Genomic DNA, 11,597 nt, shown 5'->3' with positions numbered 1-11,597 from the left:
AGTCTCCCAGGGCAAAGAATCTGCAATATGAGAATCTCTTTGAAGGATTACCTGTTGAATGACTGGCTGGCCAACAGAAGGCTAATCCCTGTCCCTGGGCTCTCTTTGATGTGCTTTGGGGTACTTATTTGTGGTCAAACCATTGTGGATTTTATTCCTCAGTTTCAAGCAGTGAGGAGGAGTAGAAAGCAGTAGCATTGTGAGAACTCTGGATAAATTCGCTTTTGGCATAGGATATGCCGGTCTGGCTCTCATTCTGCCATTGACAGGAAGTGTAAGTAAACAACAAAGCAAACCATGTAGCGCAATATATGAGGTTATATTCACACGTACAACCTATAGAAATCTATAACAATTCCACAAGGACAGAGTCCCGATTACTGTAAACCTCTTGGTTGTCAGTTGCCAAGTAAGCCTTCCTCTTAAGGTGCCTTTACAATAAATAGTCCAAGTAGAAATAATTGGCCAACAGGAAGTGGACAGGAAGCAAACTCACTGCACACATCTGGAGGCAGAATGGGCAGGCTGGCAGACCCCCATCCCTCAAGGCTTTGGGGAGCAAAGACAATACCAGCAGAACAGGAGGGTGTCGGAGGACAGCAGGAAACGCAGCTTTGTGGCCAAGTGGGTCCAAGTCTACGAAGCACTCTGTGGGTGATGGCTGAACCTCCTCTCAAGTAACTGCTCCACGAACAGGTCATCCTGCAAGAACTTTGGCTAGACCACAGAAATCAAACTCAGATCTAGTCTCTCACCACCAGAGTCCAAAGTAATTTATAGTGCAATCCTAAGCGGAATCAAACACTTCTAAGTTCAAAATGACTAAACCAGAGTTGTTGAACTGCTTTGCTACGAGGGCCCAATCGTAGCACGCCCCTCTCCCCCGCCCACTCCTGCCACCATTGAAAGCATGAAGTGGCTGGGTGTTGTGAGCTCCCCCTGCACCCAAGCCACCATGGAAGGGGCTGGGAAGAAAAGCTGACGTCACCCCCTGCCTGCCTGTCTGTGGAAGTATCACCCCCTGCCTGCCTGTCTGTGGACTTGGCATGGCGTGCACAAGGCTCCCTCCAAAGGTGGGAGAGACCCCAGGCCAAAGACCACGGGATCAGGTGATTGGGGACTGGGTAAGGAATGCACAAGGCTCCCTCCACAGGTGGCAGAGACCCCAGGCCAAATACCAGGGAATGATGTGATAGGGGACTTGGCATGGCGCGCACAAGGCTCCCTCCAAAGGTGGGAGAGACCCCAGGCCAACGACCCCAGGATCATGTAATTGGGGACTGGGTAAGGAGTGCACAAGGCTCCCTCTGCAGGTGGCAGAGACCCCAGGCCAAATACCAGGGAATGATGTGATAGGGGACTGGGCATGGTGTGCACAAGGCTCCCTCCACCGGTGGCAGAGATCCCAGGCCAATGACCCTGGGATCATGTGATGGGGGACTGGGCATGGCATGCACAGGTGGCAGAGGCCCCAGCCCGAAGACCACAGGATCATGTTATGGGAGACTGGGCATGGCGTGCACAAGGTACCCTCCACAGGCGGTAGAGGCTCCAGGCCAAACAACACGGGATGCTGTGATGGGAGACTGAGCATGGCGTACACAAGGCTCCCTCCACATGTGGCAGACGCCCCAGGCCAAAGACCACAGGATCATGTGATGCGGGACTGGAATGGCGTGCACAAGGCTCCCTCCACAGGCGGCAGCGGCCTCAAGCCAAAGACCACGGGATCATGTTATGGGGACAGGGCATCGTATGCACAAGGTCCCTCCACAGGTGACAGATACCCCAGGTCAAAGACCATGGGATCACGTGATGGGGGATTAGGCATGGCGTACACAAGTCTCCCTGCACTGGTGGCAGAGGCCCCGGGCCAAAGACCAGGGGATGATGTCATGCAGACTGGAAATGCCATACACAAGGCTCCCTCCACAGGTAGCAGAGGCCGCAAGCCAAAGAGCACAGGATGATGTGATGGGAGACTGGGCATGGCGTTCACAAGGCTCCCTCCACAGGTGGCAGAGGCTCCAGGCCAAAGACCAGAGGATCATGTGATGCGGACTGGACATGGCGTACACAAGGCTCCCTCCACAGGTGGCGGTGGCCCCAGACCAAAGACTATGGGATCATGTGATGGGGGAATGTACACGGTGTGCACAAGTCTCCCTCTACATGTGGCAGAGAGTCAAGTCGACGGATTCAAGAATGAATCAAAGTTGATACTAAGACTACATTTATTGATAACCGGTACTCTGTCCCAAGCCTCTAGCTTGCTAAGAATGAAACCAATACATTGATACATGGGTTTTAAGATACACTTCAAAAACATTCCTACAGGGGGGGGGGGTTACAGGAGGAAACATTCACACATCACTACTAGATACTTTCTCAGGCGCTAGCTAGCCAGTGTCCTTGGATTGTTATGCAAGGCTTCCTTGACCTCAGGCCCTGAGAAGGCGCCGACTAGTTCCTTCATAAGAACATAAGTACATAAGAGAAGCCATGTTGGATCAGGCCAATGGCCCATCCAGTGCAACACTCTGTGTCACACAGTGGCCATAATTTTTATATATATATATACACACACACACACACACACACACTGTGGCTAATAGCCACTGATGGACCTCTGCTCCATATTTTTATCTAAACCCCTCTTGAAGGTGGCCATGCTTGTGGCCGCCACCACCTCCTGTGGCAGTGAATTCCACATGTTAATCACCCTTTGGGTGAAGAAGTACTTCCTTTTATCCGTTTTAACCTGTCTGCTCAGCAATTTCATCGAATGCCCACGAGTTCTTGTATTGTGAGAAAGGGAGAAAAGTACCTCTTTCTCTACTTTCTCCATCCCATGCATTATCTTGTAAACCTCTATCATGTCACCCCGCAGTCGACGTTTCTCCAAGCTAAAGAGTCCCAAGCGTTTCAACCTTTCTTCATAGGGAAAGTGTTCCAGCCCCTTAATCATTCTAGTTGCCCTTTTCTGGACTTTCTCCAATGCTATAATATCCATTTTGAGGTGCGGTGACCAGAACTGCACACAGTACTCCAAATGAGACCGCACCATCGATTTATACACGGGCATTATGATACTGGCTGATTTGTTTTCAATTCCCTTCCTTACCATACCATACCAAACCTTTAATGGCATAATAGATTCAGATAAAAATACACAGAATATAAAAATTTAAACATTGGAGATAAAATCAAAATAAAACTGAGCTTACAGATGCATTCAAACATGGTCAGAATTAAATTTAAGGATGTCAGCCAGAAATTTTGCCACAGCCTCATTAACCACCCCCTCAGTATCACTCAATAAATAATAACAGGGTGGCAGAATAGACAAATCTGGAGAAAAAGAAAGCTTGCCAAATAAATCTTTATTTATTTATTTATTTATTTATATTGGGATTTATACCCCGCCCTTCGCACCGAAGTGTCTCAGGGCGGCTTACAACATGATAATACAAATACTACAATTTAAAACACTTACAAGTAAAATTAAAACCATACATTAATAAAAGCAAGATAGATAAAAACCGGCGGTCTACAGATGCATTTTGTTCCATCCAAAAGATTTCCTTGTCAGTCAGTATTATAGGCCTGCCGGAAGAGGGCTGTCTTACAGGCCCTGCGGAACTGCCCTAGGTCCCGCAGGGCCCGCACCTCCTCCGGCAGCTGGTTCCACCAATAAGGTGCCGTTACTGAGAAGGCCCGATCCCTGGTGGATTTTAGACGGGCCTCCTTTGGCCCGGGGACTATCAACAGGTTTTGTGAACCCGAGCGTAGTACTCTCTGGGGAACGTGTGGGGAAAGACGGTTACGGAGGTTATGGTATAAAGAACAATCAAGCAATATATGCTGGATTGAGTCAGGGGTATTTGCTCCACAGGAGCAAAGTCTGTCGGCTAAAGGGACTCGCTGATATCTCCCTTGTAAAACTTTGGAGGGAAACGCGTTTAGTCTAGCCAACATAAATGCCCTGCGATGACTTGGAGTGGTTAGGTCTGATAGATAATTGGGCATTTTGCCACAAAAAGCATAAAGACCTAAGGAAGCTGGAGAGCAAATATAAGGGTCAGTTGGTCGTAATTTCGTTTCCTCCAATTCCCATAGTCTCAGTTTAATACATCTGAAGATATATGACTCATCAGCGGTAGAAAAATCATCTACCTCTAACCCCAACTGATTGAGTTTAGACAGAAGCACTACTGTCCAGGATGAAATATATGGGTCTCTTTTCATACAATCAAGAAGGCTGTTGGGATCTGTTCTAAAATGAATTTTGAGCCAGAATTTAAACACTGCAATCCAGGCTTTTGTGACCACCAAAGACTGACCCACTTCAGAGCAGAGAGCAAAGTAGGACACACATTTTGGCAAACCAAGAATTTGTCTAAAGAATGAGGCTTGAATGCCCTCCACTTTCCTGGTAAAAGCTGAGATCCAAATAGGGATACCATAGAGGATTTGGGCAAGTGTTTTGGCTTTGAACACTTTAATAGCTGCTGGAACTAATTGGTTGCCCCTTGCAAAGAAAAACTGTTTAATTTGAGCAGCTGAACATTTAGCCAAGTTGACGGTGTTGTTACGATGTGAAACCCAGCTTAACTTGTGGTTAAAAGTGATCCCCAAGTATTTAAAATTTTTTGTTTGCTCGATAGTTGAATTGCCGATAAACCATCTCTGTGGGCGCCAGCAGTTTGAAAAGACAACTACTTTAGATTTGGTATAATTGATAGTAAGTGAATTCCCTTCCTAATAATTCCCAACATGGCGTTGGCCTTTTTTATTGCAAACGCACACTGTCTTGACATTTTCAGTGAGTTATCTACCACGACCCCAAGTTCTTTCTCTTGGTCAGTCTCTGTCAGTTCACACCCCATCAACTTGTATTTGTAGCTGGGATTCTTGGCCCCAATGTGCATTACTTTGCACTTGGCCACACTGAACTGCATCTGCCACGTTGACGCCCACTCACCCAGCCTCAACAGGTCCCTTTGGAGTTCCTCACAATCCTCTCTGGTTCTCACCACCCTGAACAATTTAGTGTCATCCGCAAACTTGGCCACTTCACTGCTCACTCCCAACTCTAAATCATTTATGAACAAGTTAAAGAGCATGGGACCCAGTACCGAGCCCTGCGGCACCCCACTGCTTACCGTCCTCCATTGCGAAGACTGTCCATTTATACTCACTCTCTGCTTCCTATTACTCCACCAGTTTTTGATCCACAAGAGGACCTGTCCTTTTACTCCATGACTCTCAAGCTTTCTAAGGAGCCTTTGATGAGGAACTTTATCAAAAGCTTTCTGGAAGTCAAGGTAAACAACATCTATCGGGTCTCCTTTGTCCACATGTTTATTCACTCCCTCAAAGAAATGTAACAGGTTAGTGAGGCAAGATCTCCCCTTACAGAACTCGTGCTGAGTTTTCCTCAATAACTCGTGTTCATCAATGTGCCTACTCATTCTGTCCTTGATAATGGCTTCTACCAACTGGTATTGAAGTCAGACTGACTGGCCTGTAATTTCCCAGATCTCCTTTGGAACCCTTTTTAAAGATGGGGGTGACATTTGCTACCTTCCAGTCCTCAGGAACGAAGGCAGATTTCAATGAAAGATTACAGATTTTTGTCAAAAGATCCACAAGTTCAACTTTGAGTTCTTTCAGAACTCTCGAATGTATGCCATCCGGACCCAGTGACTTATTCGATTTTAATTCGTCTATCAGTTGTAGGACCTCCTCTTTTCTCACCTCAATCTGACTCAGGTCTTTCAATACCCCTTCCAAAATTATTGGTTCTGGGGTGGGCAAAAAGTTCTCATCTTCCACAGTGAAGACGGAGGCAAAAAATGCATTCAGCTTCTCAGCGATTTCCCTATCCTCCTTCAGTAATCCTTTTACCCCATGGTCATCCAAGGGCCCCACTGCCTCCCTGGCCTCCCTTCACACCAGTTACAAATCAAAATAAGAAAAGGGGGAAGGGAAGCAACTCAGGTGAAACATTAGCAGCAGTGGACCCATTATGATTTTAACCAGGCCTATTGCTTAGGCCGGATTCCCCCAGTCTTAAACCATTATTAGTCGATCTTGACATACTGCCCCCCTTAAGCTGACCCTCTCGGCCTTTGAGGGTGTTTAGATAGAAATTTCTTGATAAGGTCAGGGGCTGACACATATTTTTCTGCTACCCACTCATTTTCACTAGGAGGGAAATGTTTCCATCTAATCAGGTAATACAGCTCCCCTTGTTTAAGCTTCCCATGTTTAATCCTGGACTCATGGTAACTCTGGCTCCTCATCTGGATAGGTTGAGGTGCTTCCGGCCGAGGATGCCAAGGGGAACCACCAGGGTCCTTCTGAAGAAGACTGCAATGAAAGACAGGGTGTACTTTACTAAACATCTTTGGCAACTCCAGCTCTACTGTAACTTTATTTATCACCCTTTTGATCTTAAAAGAACCCAAGTATTTGTAGTCCAATTTCTTGGACGGTTGAGTGAGTGGGAGGTTCTTTGTGGACACAAACACCGAGTCTCCTACTTTGAAATCCCAGGCGGGTACATGGCTTTTGTGATATTGCTTTTTGTAAGCTTCCTTGGCAACTTCAAGGTTCTCCTGTATTTCCTTCCAACACTTAGTCGGTATGCCCCACCGCTGATCAAAAGGGCTCGGCTCTTTCTTTACATTCCCCCCTGGTAGTAAAGGGAGGGGCTTTCCCTCATACCCACTCACTGTTTGAAATGGCAAGGCTTTGGTGGAGCTGTGGACACTGTTATTATAACAGTATTCTGCAAAGGGCAATAGGTCTACCCAATTGGATTGTTGATGGCTTATATAGCATCTTAAATACTGCTCTAAAAGCCCGTTCACACGTTGAGTCTGTCTGTCCGTCTGTGGGTGGTAGGCAGAACTCAACCCATCAGTTTGCAGAACTCCCACCAGAAGTTGGCAACGAACTGCGGCCCGCGGTCACTAATCACCTTGTCTGGGATTGAGTGTAGCTTGGCCACATGGTTGAAGAATAAATAAGCCAGCTTCTTTGCGGTGGGGAGTTGGGCACAGGGAATAAAGTGGGCTTGTTTGGAAAAAGTATCTACTACCACCAATATCACTGTTACGCCATGAGATGGCAGTAGCTCTACAATGAAGTGCATGGAGACTATCGACCAGAGTCTAGAGGCGGTTTCCGGCGGTTTGAGTAGCCCAGGGGGCTTCCCTCCCCTTCTTTTAGCCATTATGCAAATAGGGCATATAGACACAAACTCAGATATATCCTTTTTCATGGAGGGCCACCAAAACTGGCTGTTGACCAGATGCAAGGTCTTGATGTACCCAAAATGCCCAGCCAGTTTGTTGGAGTGACAGAACTATAATATTTCTAATCTCATGGTTTTAGGAACGTATAGTTTTTCTCCCTTGTACCATAGCCCATCCTCTCGTTTCTGGATTTCCCCTGGCTGCTTGTCCCCCTCCTTTTCGATCTCTGCTGCCATTCTTTCCGTTCCCCACCCCTGTAGTTGGCGTTTCTTTTGTGACCGTGTAGTTACAATGGCGGCCACTTGGGTGGGCGGAACTAAAGAGTCCACTATTTCCTCCCTTTGGCTGTTGTGCTGGGGCAAGAGAGACAAGGAGTCTGCTAGAAAGTTCTTCGTGCCTGGAATGTGCTTTAGCACAAAATCAAATTTAGAGAAGAAACCGGCCCACCTGATTTGTTTTTCACTCAATTTCCTCTTCCCTGTGAGGGCCTTGAGGTTTTTGTGGTCGGTCCATATTTTGAATGGCACTTTCGCCCCCTCTAACCAAGACCGCCATGTTTTTAAGGCAAACATTACTGCAAATGCCTCCTTGTCCCACACTGACCAATTCTTTTGCTCTGCCGCGAATTTTTTTGAGATGTAAGCACACGGCCTCAGTTTCCCTTCCTTATTCTTCTGCATGAGAATGGTCCCGACGGCTACATCGGAGACGTCGCATTGCACAATGAAGGGTTTGAGCTCGTTGGGGTGGCTCAGGATTGGCTCATTTGTGAACAGCTGCTTCAATTTATCAAACACCGACTGGCAGTTTGATGTCCAATTTAACCGGGCTCCCGGTCACTTGGCTTCCGGGCCCTTCCCCTTTGTTTTTAACAACTCAGTTAAGGGGAGCATGATTTGTGCGAACACTGGTATGAATGTCCTATAAAAATTTGCAAACCCGAGGAACGATTGCAGTTGTCTACGTGTCCTCAGGGGAACCCAATCTAACACGGCTTGCACTATTGCCGGGTCCATTGCCAGCCCCATAGCGGACACTCGGAACCCCGGGTAGTCCAGCTCTGTTTTGTAAAATTCACATTTGGACAGCTTAGCATACAGTTTATGAATCAACAGGGTGCTTAGGACCTCCTGCACCAATTTCACATGAGACCGTTCGTCTTGCGAGTAAATAATGATGTCATCCAGGTACACCACCACCCCCTTAAACAAAAATTTCCTTAATACATTGTTTATAAAACTCATGAACACCCCGGGGGCCCCCTGCAGTCCAAACGGCACTACCAGGTATTCGAACTACCCCAGTGGTGTGTCGAACGCCATTTTCCACTCATCCCCCTCTTTAATGCGCACCCAGAAGTACGCATCTCTCAAATCCAACTTTGTAAAGATTTTCCCCTCTGACACACTACTCAATAAGTCTTTAATGAGGGGGATGGGGTAGGCGTTGGAGGTTGAAATCACGTTTATCCCGCAAAAATCTATGCAAAGTCTAAGCGAGCTGTCCTTCTTTTTCCGGAACAGAACCGGGGCCACGTGGGGGGCTGAGGCCGGCCTAATAAACCCCCGTTTTAAGTTCTTGTCCAGAAATTTGCGCAGCTCCGCCTTCTCGGCCCATCCTATCGGGTACAATTTGGCTTTGGGGAGCGATTCCCCCGGTATTAACTCGATAGCACAGTCCGTGTCCCTATGGGGCGGCAGCTCGTTGGTGCCCTGCTCGCTGAACACCCCCATCAATTCCCGGTATGCCTGGGGGATTTCCAGGACTTCTTCCAGTGTCAGGCACACCCTCTCAGTGGAGGGCGGAGGGCGAGGCCCCCACTCTACGTTCCATAGGTGATCTTTGCACAGCGGGTCTATGAACCTTGTGGTTTGCCTCCCCCACCGAATGTCTGGTTCATGCCTGGCCGGCCAACTGACCCCCAACACTACTGGGTAAGAGCAGGAGGGGGCGATTACAAATGACTCCTGCTCCCAATGCTCCTCGATCCCCATTGGCAGAAATTGAGTCTCTGAAGCACAGGGCTCCCCCCGCATCACTGACCCATCCATCTGTTCGAACTGTATGGGGCAGGGTAGGGGGGTGGTAGCCAGGGTGTTATTAATTCCTGGTTGCACCCCGAGTCAATTAAAGCCCTCACTTGCATTAATCTCTTTAGTTTGGGGTTCAACAGTCTCACTGGTACAAAATAAAGTGATCCAGTCACTCTCACCCTCATTGGTGCCGGCTCCTCTGTGACCTGCTGGTGGGCACCCTTCAGAGCAGGTCGTTCTCGTTTCCTGACAGCTCCTCCATCCAGACCAGCTCGCTCAGCTCATCGCTCAGGAACAGTTCCTCTTCTGCCTCCTCAATTGCCATCATGTTGCCTTTCGCCGCTTCCTTAGGGTGGTCAGGGGCCTTCTTCAGGACGGGAGTGCTTTGCTTCGGGGCACTTGGTAGTGCTCGCGGCGGGTTCGGGCAGCTGCTCGCTAGGTGCCCTGGGTCTCCACACTGAAAGCACTTGCGGGTTCCGGCTGGCTTACCCCCACTGGAACCCCCTGCCGGTTTCTTCACCTCTGCTTTTGGGGTTGCTTTCGGGTCCCGTCCCCCTTTTCCGCTTTGCTGCTGGCGTTGCATGGCGACACATTTCATATTGGTCTCAACCTCACCTGCTAACTGGATCCAACCTACCAACGTGGTAGGTCGGGCTTGGGTGAGGGCCCAATCCAATATGCCCACATTCAGCCCCCGGGTGAAGTGCTCGATTTTCATCAGCTCACTCCACCCTCGCACCTTGGCTGCATTGGCTCGGAAGTCCGCAGCATACTCCCAGATTGACTTCTGCCCCTGTTGCATGTCGTGCAGGGCTGCCAACACCTGGGTCTCCTGGAGGGGGTCTTCATACTGGGCCAACAGAGCCTGTAGGAACATTGCTACATAGTCCAGTTCTGGGCTCATGGCTTCGTACAGGCTCACGTACCACCTTTTGGCCGCCCCCCTCAGCTTCGACCCCAGAAAATCCACTCAGCTGAACTCATCCGGGAAGGTATTCCCCCAATAATGCATATAGCTGTTCGCCTGGATTGTGAAGTATTCCACCTCCTCCGGGTCCCCGTCGAAGGTAGCATCGAGCTCCCTTCCTCTCCCTCCATCACGAGGAGCAGGAGGGGGGGCCGCCGGCCAGGGCACTGTGGGCGGCGCTGGGGCCACGGCCAGTGCCGCTGGCATGGGAATCGCTGGTGCTGGTGGCTGGCAGATTGGGGGGGGGGGGTGAGTAATCCTCCTGGGCCCAGGCAGCCCTAGAGAGTGAGAGATCTCTCTGCTGATCTCTCCCGCCATTCGATTGGTCATGGCCTGCATCTCCATCTTCAGGCCCTTGACCACGCTCTCCACTTCTTTGCAGACCATGGCTTGAAACTCCCTAGCTGTTTCGTCCTCCTCATCTTTAGGAGCTGCTGCACCCAGTTCTCCCTCGTCTGGCTCCGGGCACTCCTCGTGTATTGGAACCACCACGATAGTATCAGTCTCCTCCGTGTCAAGTCGGCAGATTCAATAACGAGTCTTTGCTGATAACAAAGTAGCTAGTTTATTGATATCATGGTTCTCGACTACAGTGTGTCAAACGTGTAACTTACTGAAACTGAATTGTAGATTAGAAATGCTTGACATGACTAACGCCATGATGTACCTTAATATGAACTCTGCTTTACTAACCCTGAGAACTGTAGCAAGTGCCCTTCCCCAAGCATATTGTAACTGCAAGGAGTAAAATCTCATGCCCAGCCGAAAAGCCATCTGCGGCTTTGAAGTCCACATCTTCAAGGATTCTTCCTCTGAGAAAGAGATAAAGCCCTGGGAAGACCCGGCTGTCTCTGGGGGTGTGAAAAGGGTTGTATTGTTTCCTGCTTTTAGAAATGTAGAAAAGGCTGGCCTCAACCTTGGGCCGGTATCAAACGCAATCTGCCTCTCTGCTGACTATTTGTTCTCAATAAATGGATTAATTGTTACAACACTATGATCCGTCTTTACTTGAAGTTCCATGTCTTGACACAGTGAGATTGAAAGACTAAAGATCATACAGTAGAATGCAATCATATAAGGTATACTTCAAAGGGATTCTTGAGGGAGGGGTACTATGCAGGGCACATTCACACATTGATGTTACAATTTCTTTCTCAGGCCTGCTTTGGCCTTGAGCGTCTTTTGGCTCCAACCTCCCCCGATGTCCAGCCTGAGAAGGCCCGATAAACTCTTTCACATATTCCCATTTCAAAGCAAACTACATAACAAAGGAAAGGAGGGGGGTGAGGAGAGTTCAAGCTAACAGCATTGGAATACAGTATGGCTTCTCTC

Source organism: Heteronotia binoei, chromosome 10 (assembly GCF_032191835.1).
Source record: "Heteronotia binoei isolate CCM8104 ecotype False Entrance Well chromosome 10, APGP_CSIRO_Hbin_v1, whole genome shotgun sequence".
Lineage (NCBI taxonomy): Eukaryota > Metazoa > Chordata > Lepidosauria > Squamata > Gekkonidae > Heteronotia > Heteronotia binoei.
This window is presented reverse-complemented; position numbering follows the sequence as displayed.